General features: G+C 43.6%; 1 protein-coding gene across 2 annotated transcripts in view; it reads right to left on the bottom strand.

Annotated features, from left to right (window-relative positions):
- TMEM45A (transmembrane protein 45A) overlaps window positions 1-12476 on the bottom strand; it is a 56860-nt gene that overhangs the window by 37568 nt on the left and 6816 nt on the right. For both annotated transcript variants that reach the window (XM_037058947.1, XM_037058943.1), the window contains exon 2: window positions 2830-2906. The gene's annotated coding sequence lies outside the window, so the exon portion shown is untranslated. The remainder of the gene's footprint in view (window positions 1-2829; window positions 2907-12476) is intronic.

Genomic DNA, 12476 nt, shown 5'->3' with positions numbered 1-12476 from the left:
ATAGACTGAGCAAACCAAGGCCCCAGAGCCAGGAAATAAAGCCTAAAAGCACCAATTGGAAAAACTCTCGGGGGTGAGGTGCCAGGAGAGGCTCCCAGGCTCACAGTTTGTTGGAGAGACCCACAGGATCCTGGAGGGTGCACAAGCCCACACACCCAGGAACCAGCACCAAAAGGGCCCAATTTGCTTGTGTGAAGCAGCAGACGGGACCAAAATCCAAGAGAGAGCAGAACAAACACCATTGCCCCTCTCCGACCCCACCCCCACATACAGTGTCACAACCCAGCAACTGGGTTACCCCACCCTGGTGAACACCTAAGGTTCTGCCCCTCATATTTAACAGGCACAAACAGACCAACACATTATAGCTCAAGAAGAACAGCTCAAAACCCCAGAGCCAATACTTCTAAGCAACCAAGAGACAGCCAACCTATCAGATACACAGTTCAAAACACTGGTGATCAGGATGCTCACAGAACTGGTGGATTTCAGTCACAAATTAGAGGAACAAATGAAGATAAACTAAGTGAAATGAAGAAAAATGCACAGGGAGCCAATAGTGATGAAAAGAAAACTGGGACCCAAATCAATGGAGTGGACCAGAAGGAAGAAAGAAACAACCAAACAGAAAAGAAGGAAGAAACAAGAATTCAAAAAAATGAGGAGAGGCTTAGGAACCTCTAGGACATCTTTAAACATTCCAACATTCGAATCATAGGGGTACCAGAAGGGGAAGAGGAGCAGCCATGAGTGGAAAACTTATTTGAACAAATAATAAAGGAGAACTTCCCCAGTCTGGCAAAGGAAATAGACTGCCAGGAAATCCAGGAAGCTCAGAGAGTCTCAAAGAAGTTGGACCCAAGAAGGAACACACCAAGGCACATCATAATTACATTAGCCAAGATGAAAATGAAGGAGAGAATCCTAGAAGCAGCAAGAGATAAGGGGACAGTCACCTACAAAGGAGTTCCTATCAAACTGTCAGCGGATTTCTCAAGAGACCTTATAGGCAAGAAGAGGCTGGAAAGAAGTATTCCAAGTCATGAAATCCAAAGACCTATAGCCAAGATTGCTCTATCCAGCAAAGCTTTCATTTAGAATGGAAGGGCAGATAAAGTGCTTCTCAGATAAGGTCGAGTTCAAGGAGTTCATCATCACCAAGCCCTTATTATATGAAATGTTAAAGGGACTTATCTAAGAAAAAGAAGATAAAAAATATGAACAGTGAAAGGACAGCAAACTCACAGTTATTAACAACCACACCTAAAACAAAAGCAAACTAAGAGGACAGCTAGATCAGGAGTGGAACCATAGAAATGAAGAACACATGGAGGGTTAGCAACAGGGGAGTGGGAGGAGGAGAAGGGGGGAGAAGGCACAGAAAATAGCATAGATGGTAGGTAGAAAATAGACAGGGGGGAGGGCAAGAATAGTATGGGAAATACAGAATCTAAAGAACTTGTGACACATGGACATAAACTAAAGGGGGGAATGGTGGGGAAGGGGGTGTGCAGGGTGGAGGGGAATGAAGGGAGGAAATGGGACAACTGTAATGGCATAATCAATAAAATATATTTTAAAAAAATAATAACATAGGCAGCCCCCCCCACATCAATCCAGGTAAGCTGCATTCAGACTATAAGATGCACCCTCCTTTTCCTCCCAAATTGGGGGTGGAGGAAGTACATCTTATAGTCTGAGAAATGTGGTAATTTATAGATATTTTGATCTCCATAAATGAGTTGTTGAAAACTCACTTATTTATTCACTTTCATTTGTTTTCACTTTCCAAATACAGGTTGGGGCAAATGTAGGTTTACAGCTATGAGTACTTGAAACACAGAGTTTATTCTTGTATTATTATTTATTAATTATTATATTATTTTCCATATGAACAAGTAAACCTACTTTTGCCCCACCCTGTATTTTTGCTGCTCTAACGCTGGACCAGGCATTATATTCCTCTCTTGTTGATGACCTGCTGCATATGATATCTTCAGAAAAGAACAAGAAGGCCAAGTCTCTTTTTTAGTGACTTCTGATGCAGATAATGCCCCCCAAAACATATACATGTATGTATATGATAATTTTTCATGATGCATATATTTTAAACACCTATTTTAAATACTAACTTTAACAGATTATATAGAATTTCTATGTCTTAATCTTAAAAAAATTGAGAAACATTATTCTACCCACCTTAATTCACTCTCTGCCTTTGACTAAAAATATAAAAGCCAACCTTGAACCAAAGCCTTTTTCCATTTGAATCTTCCTACTTTGGAAAGGACCCTGTGTAATTACTTAGGGGACCCTGAAGCACAGTGTGTTCTTTGTAACTTCATTTGTTTGAGTTGTGACCAGCAGTCTGTTGCAATCCAAAACTAAGAAACTATTTTTTTAAAAAAAACAAAACTTACAATAAACAAAAACAAAAACAAAAATCTAGAACTGTTTGGGGAGATAATTTCTTTTTTTTTTTTTGTTCTACTGAAAATAACAGAGTTCTTTATGGCTAATTTGCCTTATGTCTATCTATAGTAGTATCTTAAAAAACACTCTCTATGAGAAGACCTCAAGTTGCCTCCTCATTTAACAGTGGGCCTTACACCAAGTCTCAGAAAAAAAAGGGTGAAGAAAGACTGGGTAATAATNAAAAAAAAAAAAAAAAAAAAAAAAAGAAAAAAAAGGGTGAAGAAAGACTGGGTAATAATAATATTTTAAGCTTGTGTGAGACTTAACCCTCCAAAGTCCATGATCTGGGTAAGTCTGTGGCGAGCCTGAAGAAGTGTGACCAGCAGCACAGGAAGAAGTGAGTCTATTACTCACCAAAAGGTTCACAGCTGAGGCACGACTGGACCTCAGTCTCCTATATTCCCAGCTTCCAGCCTCTTCACTGCTCCTCACTGAGGGAAGAAAGAAAACAGACATCGAATTAAGAGTGGCCCCAAGCAAGTGAAGAACCAGCAATAACTGAAATTTGGCCGGAAAAACAAAACAACTAAAGACTGCTGTGCAAAAAATAATAACAATAACTAGCCTCACAAAGGCTGTCGGGAGTTTTTCAACTAACTCCTCTGGATCTACTTGAACACTCTGAGGGAGCTCAGATGTCCCACAGTGGATTGTCTCGAGGTCCTGTCTAGCTCCTTGACACCACCATTCAGTGTCCGCAGCCAGAGTTTCTGTCCAGCATCAAAAGCACACAGAAGTCGTACCCCAACCTGTCACCAGCTATAAGGAGGCTGCTCACTGGCACTGGGGGTGTGAAACGAAAGCAGGGCCAGAGGTTTCTGGAGGCATGTCTGTTAATCAGCACAAGTGTGACTTACCGTTTATTTAAACAATGCCCATGAATTAAGAACTCACTTTGGACTAAGCACCTACTAATGCCTCACCTACAGTGTCTCATCTTATCTGCCCATCCCTAAGAGGTACAAATTACTACTAGCCTTCTGGTATTAACTGAGGAGGAAACTGAAGGCTTAGAAAAGATAACTTTTGGAAGGGTTCTCTCACCGAGTGAAATGGCAGAGCTGGGATTTGAACTTGGTCTGGCTAACTCTGGAACCCATGCTCCTACCAGTATGCTCTTGCCCTTCCCTGGTGGACAGTGCAATTTGGGTGTTTGAAGAACAATGAGGACTCAAGTCTGCATGGCCCAGAGGATGATGCAGGGCAGGAGTGGAAATACAGGAAGGAGGCTACAGGTAGGGCTTCAAAAACTACTCAGCACCAGCTGGAGAGGTTGCCAGTGCTGCTGCCGGCTGAGCTTCTCCAGGAACCTTGTCACGATGGTGGAAAGGGGGAGAGGTGCAGCAGTTCCTGGCAAACTGCCCCTCTGCCAGTATCAGGAAGCCCATGAAAGCTTTAAAGCAAGGAATTTACGTGATCTCAGTGGTATCTCAGGAAGACTAATTTGGCAGCTGTGCATAGAAGATATTAAAGGATGCGAGACATTGGAAGCAAGGAAACTGGTTAGGAGGCAATTGACAAAACAGAGTAGTGGGAACAGGGCAAAGGGACAAATGTGAGCATTACCCACATGCAGGAAGAACTGACAGGCCCTGGGGCCCTGCGTTGTCAAGACTGTGGTCCGTGAGGGTCTGAGGGGAAGAGAAGAGGAGGAAAGACACTCTCAGAGCCAGTGGTCACCCCAGCCCTGCACGCCCTGGGGCCTGCCTCTTCTGTCTCCACACCAGACCACAAACTCCAAGGAGTCTGGGAACCTTCTTGTGTCTGGCAGCCCCACAGCTTCTCTGCAGTGCCCCGGCGTTTGGGAGACTCAGCAAACACTGACTGGCAGTCTGTTTCCACTGCCTGGAATTCTCCATTCCTGCTTTTGCCTGGAAACTCTCCGCAGGAAGGTCTCCCTGCAGGCCCAGCACGACATCCAAGAGGCCTCTGTGGCCATCAGTCTGAATTAGGTCCCCAAGTTTTCCTCCTCATAGAAACATTTCTGCGTAGTATATATTACAATGTGGACTTCATATATTTTTTTATTTCTTTTTGCTGTCTTGTTGTCAGTTGTGGTATTCTATCTTCCCCCACTAAACTCCACATAGTCAGTTTTTCCTTTCACCACTGAGCCCCCCAAAGCCAGCACAGTCATGTTCCATAGAAATAAAATATAGGACACATTTTTAACAATAAGGAGAAACAGGTGAAATTAATTTTAATACCATATTTTCTTTAATCAAATAGGGATGAAATGTTATTTAAACATGTGATCTATAAAAACATTATTCGTTAAATAGCTTACATTCCTTTTCCCTCATTGGAAGTCTTACACGATTGTGTTTAACACTTCTAGCATTTCTCTGTCAGGACCAGCCCCACGCCCAGTATTCCACGGCCACGTGTGGGGCGGGGCTGCTGCAGTGGACGACACAGATCCTGGAGGATGCTCGACGTGTATTACTTACTTGATCAAAGTTTGACTCATGGAAAAGAGAGGATGAGAAGAGAAAAAAGAAGGATAAAAGCAAGAGAAAAAGCCAAAGAAAAGAAAAACTAACATTTGTCAGGTATTTACTACATTAGGTTCTTTCACATATTAATAAATTATGTAATTTAATTCTCACATCAAAGGCCAGACAGTAGTATTATAACTGTCTTTATGTATGAAGACACCAGTTTGGAGGTGTCGTGTCACTTGCCAAAGGTCACACTGTCTTTTGAGTGAAAGGAACAGGGTTCAGAATGCAACCTCCCTGAAGCCAAGACAAGTCTTCTCAGGCCAGACTGCTATCTGAGTCTCTCTCCTCCACGGGGTACATCTCAGGGCTCCTGTAAGATATTGTCTGGAATCTCACAGACACACTCATTGTAAGAGTATGACCCGACCATTGCAGTCTAACATGGGAGTCTGCCATTCTCCTTCTTGGCATGTTTTAGAGGGGTCGTTATCTCACGTGCGGCTGTTCATCAGGACTCTGCTATGCCGTGAAAAAAAAAAAAAACCATCGCAGCATCTGAAGTTCCTCAAATATGCCAAGCTCTCTACTACACCTCCTTACTTCTGCGTTGTTTTCTGACTGCCAGAATCCTTCTCTCCTTCACCTGATTAATACACATGACTCGGTTCAAGAGAAAAGAAGGAAGAGATGGAAAAAATTCAATTCAGCAATCACCTCCTTTCAGCTAAGGAACTTCAGTTTCAATCTCCCCGACCCACTCTTGAAATGTGAGGGTCCCCTTTTCTGTGTTTCCCAAGGTACTGCTCCTCATGGAATTTTTCATGCCTTCCATCATTCCACATCTAGTCCTCACTGGACTATACGCTTCTGGAAGGCAAGAACTATCTATGCCTTTTATCTTTATATCCCCATTGCCCAACATTTATTGAATGGGTTGTTAAATAAGTAGATAAATGAATTGATGGATTGATGAGCATGCTCACAGCCTTATTACAGCATAGGAAGCAATACCTGGCACCACACAGTCGAAAAAGTAAAAGAGAGCTGGAGTATTCTTGCAATCTCTGCATCCCCCTTAGGCCAGTTCCCAAAGCGTGGGTCACAAATACACGAGCAGACGGCACCAGCAGAGCACCTTGTGGTGCCTCCAACCATTTCCTAAGAAGCTCTGTTCTAAGATGTGCAGGAAATGGAGCGAAGTTGGGACTTGTCCCCCACCGTGTTCATTGTGAAATATTTAGGAATGTGGTGAGTAAGAAGAAGAATGCTAAGCATCAGAATGCGGCCACTGAGCCAAGGAGCCCAGACAGTGACCTTGGGGAACAGAGGATGTGCAGTGCAGGTGCCCCGCTGCTGCCCTGCAGGGGGTGGCAGACGGTGGAGTTGCACTGAGCAAAGGGCAGGGCCACAGGAGCTAGTTCTCCCTGACTCGCAACACCCTGGGCAAGGCCATTCACTCTCTGGGGATACCTTGAGAAATGTTTATAGATGCGACTTTTGGCTGTATCCTGAAAATGTGATCTGTATTAGGTCTTGAGCCAGAGCTTCTGAGCTCTGCTGTGCCTCTGGGGGGTAGATGTGTGCCAGAAGGAAATAAAAACTCCTTCAGTCCCAGGAGCAGCCAGGTGAGTATAAAAGGAGGGGGAGGGGCAAAGGCCTGTGGAAGCCCGGCACCCCTGGCCTATTGCCTAGGAATGAGCCCTTGCCCCTACATAGTGTCATAATCTACATAGATAGTGACATGATGCAAAGCATTGAGTCAGAGTATATGAGGTGAATGAAGAACACTTTAAAAAAATATTTCTTTTTCATAGAGCCAAGCGAGTAAAGAGTAAGAAATATGATGGTAAACTAGGATTGGGCCCAACAGCCTCAGGATTGCAAGATCTCAAAAGTAAGTACAGACCAAGGCCAGCCTCTTTGTGGCTGTTTCTGTGACTCCGCCTAGAAGACAGAAGACTTTAATCTTGCACCATTTAAAATAAATAAATAAAAATAACCCACAAGAATAAGTCCAGCATCCTCAATAAAGGTACAGTTCTAAAAAAAATCAAGGCAAGTGACCGACCGTTTATCCTCCAAACAGCCCGTATTTCCTGACTATGAGAGGCAGGCCAGGGGCCCAGGTCAGCCCAGAAACCCCTGCCTGGCACCTCCCAGCTCCCTTCCCAGCAGGGTCAGGCCCAGGGAGGAATTAGTCCTTATAAATTAGAAACTCCTGTGGAATTTCTCATGCATACCATCATTCTAGCCACACAGACAAGGTGGGCAGTGAAAGGGGAAGGACTGTCAGTGAAGCTGGGCCTATTACGCCCTGCCCAATGTTTACTCTCCTGCCACTACATGCCATTGGCTTTTTAAGCATAGACCTGAACCCAGGGTTAGACAGAGCTGGGCAGGCACATAACCAGAGAACCTCATTGCTACCTGTGAAAGAACTAGAGGTATTAGGAAAGCCCATCTTCTATTAAACTTCTACTCAACTGGAAACAACAAACAAAAGCCAGCACCTCTCCCCACATTACTAAGATGTTCAGAAATATACTTCATACTCAGGGCTAATGGGCCCAAAGCTCTCCTGGAGCCAGGGTGCGGGAGGAAGACAGGAGCTAATGTGACTAGGAGGTGCTGGTCATTCCAAACAGCTGCGAGACCAGTCCCACCAGTCAGAGTGGCTCTGGCTGGCATCACTCTCCTGTGAGCTGAGTGGGCAGGAGAAGAGCAGATCCACCTGGCACCAGACCGTGCCCAGGGTGTGTGTGTGTGCGTGCGTGCTGAAGCTAGCGTGGCGCTACAAGAGCTCTAGCCACAGGGAAACCAACCTCTGCGACGTACATGAGGCCTGCCGGGGCACGGCAGACACCAAAAAGGGGAAACCAAAGCGAATCCCTAGCACGCACAGCCTCAGCCACAGAGGCAGCTGTCACCTGACGTGGTCTGTGCACACTGCCAGTGAGCAGCTGCACATGTGCCAGAGGAATTTAAGTTCTACTGAATCCCAAATCAGAAGTCATCCGAGGCCTTCACAGAGGCTCACTCTCAACTTTGCTCCCCACTTTTAAAAGGAGTCTTCAACATTTGGAGGTGACTGGAACGCAAATATCTTCCTTCCCTAAAGGAAAGGAAATGCTCAGCACTCGTCTACCATGGGCCAAGGAAGACTCAGGGAGTCTCCTTGATGTGATCTCACCGTGATACTATAAAGTTTGCACCCAGGTCCCATCCTGAGAGTGACACCATCATATCATGATGACCTCAACCTTTGGTTTCCCTTTATCCCTTTGCCTCCTAGACCAAGAAGGAAAGTGAGATGTGTTTCTTGGTGATGAGATACTCTGTTTCCATTGTCTTAGGGACAGGAAACGGTGAAAGCAGAGGCGGCTGCTGTCCAGAGGTATGAAGTCAGGCTGACGGCCTGTGTGTGCTTGCTTCTCCTGCTGATGCAGAGAGAAGACTGGCCCCAGATGCTCAGGATGGCTCACATCAAGCAGCACAGACTGCAGGTCCCTGTGGAGTGCACGTCTCGGGGCAAGAAGTTATGTAAAAAAGCGTTGCAAGTAAAGGCAGAAAAAGAGCAGAAGACAAAAATAGGAACCAAAAATCAAGGCAATGAACAGAAAACAGTAATATGGCAGATATTAATCCAACTACATTAATAATCATTTTGAATGTCAATGGTCTAAACATATCAATTTTAAGATTTTAACATATCAATTTAACATATCAATTTTAACATATCAAGGCAAGTTTGTCAGAGTGAATTTTAAAAAGAGATCCAGCCCTGGGTGGGCGGTTCAGTTGATTGGAGCATCATCCCACACACCTAAAGGTTGTGGGTTCCATGCCCGGTCAGGTCATACACCCAGGTTGCAGTTTCGATCTCCAGTCAGAACTCATGTGGGATGCAATGAATTGATGTTTCTCTATCACATCAATGTCTGTCTATCTGTCTGTCTCTGTCTCTTTCTTTTCCTCCCTCTAAAATTAATAACCAGGCCTGACTGGTGTGGCTCAGGGGGTTGGACATCATCCCACAAACCAAAAGGTTACCAGTTCAATTCTTGACCAAGCCACATGCCTGAATTGCAGGCCAGGTCCCTAGTGGGGGGCAATTTGAGAGACAACCAATCAATGTTTCTCTCACATGTCGATGTTTCTATTCCTCTCTTTCTCTTTCCCTTCCCTGCTCTCTAAAAAAATAAATAAATAAACTATTTTAAAAAATAAAATAAAATCAACAAACATATCCTCGGGTGAGGGTAATAAAATAAATAAACAAAAAAATAAATAATCCAACTATATGCTGTCTATGAGAAGCTCACTTTAAATAGAAAGATACATATAGATTAGGGACTTCCAGCCAAGATGGAAGCGTAGGTGGAAACACTGTGCCCCCCTCCCACAACTAAATTTAAAGACAGCGAAGTTTTAGAAACAAAAAACACAGCCAAAACAGTGAAAATTGAACTGTACAGAAGTCCGACAACAACAAACCACTCAGCCAGACCAGCAAGAGGTGTGGAGTCAGCGGCAGAGTAGGGTCGGGCTGAAAAGATCGTTTGGTCTGATCGACCCAGGAGCGGAGGTGGAGGTGGTTGGTGGATCCCAGGCGTGGGGTGGCGACCGGTGGACCCAGTGAGGGCGCAGGGAGGCTGGCTGACTGTGGTCACACATTCACACGCAGATAAACCAGGTGAACGAGTGAACAGTGAGACAGACCACTCAGGCCACAACCCCAGTGGGAATTAGAACCTGAAAGCACTGGAAAGACTTTCGGGGTTGAGGGGCTGGGAGAAGCTCCCAGGCTCACAAAGAGTTCGTTGGAAAGACCCACAGGGTCCTGGAGAGTACATGGGCCCACACACCCGGGAACCAGCACCAGAGGGGCCCAATTTGCTTGTGGGAAGCCACAGAGGGGACAGAAATCTGAGAGGGCATGGAGCAGAGCAAAGCACCATTTTTTTCCCTCTCTGACCCCGCCCCACATACAGTGTCACAACCCAGCAACTGGGTCACCTGGCCCTGGAGAACACCTAAGGCTCCACCCCTCATACATAACAGGTGTGGACAGACCAAACACTATGACTCAAGAACAGCTCAAAGCCCCAGAGTCTATAATTCTAAGTGACCAAGAAATAGCCTGCCTTTCAGATGCACAGTTCAAAATACTGGTGATCAGGATGCTCACAGAATTGGTTGATTTTAGCCACAAATTAGAAGAACATATGAAGGCTAAGCTGATTGAAATGAAGGGAAATGCAAAGGAAACCAATAGTGATGGAAAGGAAACTGGGACTCAGATCAAGGGAATGGACCAGAAGGAAGAAAGAAACAACCAAACAGAAAAGAAGGAAGAAACAAGATTTCAAAAAAATGAGGAGAGGCTTAGGAACCTCCAGGACATCTTTAAACATTCCAACATTCGAATCATAGGGGTACCAGAAGGGGAAGAGGAACAGCCACGAGTGGAAAACTTATTTGAACAAATAATAAAGGAGAACTTCCCCAATCTGACAAAGGAAATAGACTTCCAGGAAATCCAGGAAGTTTGAGAGTCCCAAAGAAGGTGGACCCAAGGAGGAACACACCAAGGCACATCATCATTACATTAGCCAAGATTAAAATGAAGGAGAGAATTCTAGAAGCAGCAAGAGATAAGGGGACAGTCACCTACAAAGGAGTTCCCATCAGACTGTCAGCTGATTTCTCAAAAGAGACCTTACAGGCAAGAAGGGGCTGGAAAGAAGTATTCCAAGTCATGAAATCCAAAGACCTACAGCCAAGATTGCTTTATCCAGCAAAGCTTTCATTTAGAATGGAAGGACAGATAAAGTGCTTCTCAGATAAGGTCAAGTTCAAGGAGTTCATCATCACCAAGCCCTTATTATATGAAATGTTAAAGGGACTTATCTAAGAAAAAGAAGATAAAAAATATGAACAGTGAAAGGACAGAAAACTCAAAGTTATTAACAGCCACACCCAAAACAAAAGTAAACTAAGTGGACAGCTAGATTGGGGGCGGAACCATAGAAATGGAGATCACATGGAGGGTTAGCAACAGGGGAGTGGGAGCAGAAGAAGGGGGCAGAAGGTACAGAGAATAAGAAGCATAGATGGTAAGTAGAAAATAGGGGGAAGGCAGGATTACTATGGGTAATACAGAATCTAAAGAACTGTGACACATGAACGTGAACGAAAGGAGGGAAATGGTGGGGGAGGGGTGTGCAGGGTGGAGGGGAGTGAAGGGGGGATGGGACAACTGTAATAGCATAATCAATAAAATATATTAAATAAATAAGTAGAAAAATATATATACATTAAAAGTAAAAGGATGGAGAAAAATATATGATGCTAACCCTGATCAAAATGTGGCAGTGTCTATATTCATTTCTGACACAGTAGACCTCAGAACAAGGAACGTTATTGGGAATAAGGGAAGACAATGCAAAATAATAAAGGGGTAAATTCTCCAAAAAGACATAAAAAATCTTTAATATATATGCTCCTACCAACAGAGCCATGAGGCAACACGAGGCAAAAACTGATACAAAGGCAAAGAGGAACAGAAGAATTTACTGTTTTAGTTGAACAGTAACATCTGTACCAGAAATGAACAGATCCAGCAGGCAGAATATCAGCAAGGTCATGGTATAACGCAGTGTCGATAAACTCAATGTAACTGACACAATAGATTACCTCATCAAACAACAGCAGAATACCCATTGCACTCACACTCACATGAAACATTCAGCAACATTCAGGACCATAAAACACACCTAAACTAATTTAAAGGGATATAATTTAAAATATGTGCTCTCAGACTGTATGCATAATTAAACTAGAAATCAGTAGCAGAAAGATAGCTAGAATGCCACAAAAAATCATGGAGATTAAACAACATGATTCTAAATAACAAATGGGGCAAAGAAAAAAATTTTGAGAGAAATTATGAAATATTTTTACTTAAATGAAAATAGCCCTGGCTGGTGTAGCTCAGTGGATTGAGCACCGGCCTTCAAACTAGAGGATCGCAGTTCGATTCCCAGTCAGGGCACATGCCTGGGTTGCAGGCCAATTCCCGGCAGGGGACACACCAGAGGCAACCATACATTGATATTTCTCTCCCTGTTTCATTACCTTCCCATCTAAAGATAAATAAATAAAATCTTTTAAAAAATAAATGAAAATAAAAATACAACTTATCAGAACTTTGTGGATTTCAGCAAAAGCAGTGCTTGGTAGAAAATTTATGGCATTGAATAAATATGTATTAAGAAGAAAGCTCTAAAATGAATCATCTAAGCTTCCAATTGGAAAAAAGAGCAAATTAAATGCAAAGTAAGCAGAAAAAAGAAAAAATAGGGCTTAGGACAGAAATTAATAGAAGTGAAAAGAGGAAATTTATAGAAAAAAAATCAACAAAACCAAAGGTTGGATCTTTGGAAATAAAAAGATCAATAAAATTGATAAACCTCTAGCCAGGCTCACTTAAGGGGAAAAAAAGAAAAAAAGACACAAATTACTAATACCAGAAATGAAAGAGGAAACATCATTAGA

The sequence above is a fragment of the Sturnira hondurensis genome, unplaced genomic scaffold, assembly GCF_014824575.4.
Source record: "Sturnira hondurensis isolate 20B ecotype Veracruz unplaced genomic scaffold, ASM1482457v3 Scaffold0010428, whole genome shotgun sequence".
In the NCBI taxonomy this organism is placed as follows: domain Eukaryota; kingdom Metazoa; phylum Chordata; class Mammalia; order Chiroptera; family Phyllostomidae; genus Sturnira; species Sturnira hondurensis.
Note: the sequence above shows the minus strand (reverse complement) of the source record. Positions and strands in the feature narration are given on the sequence as shown.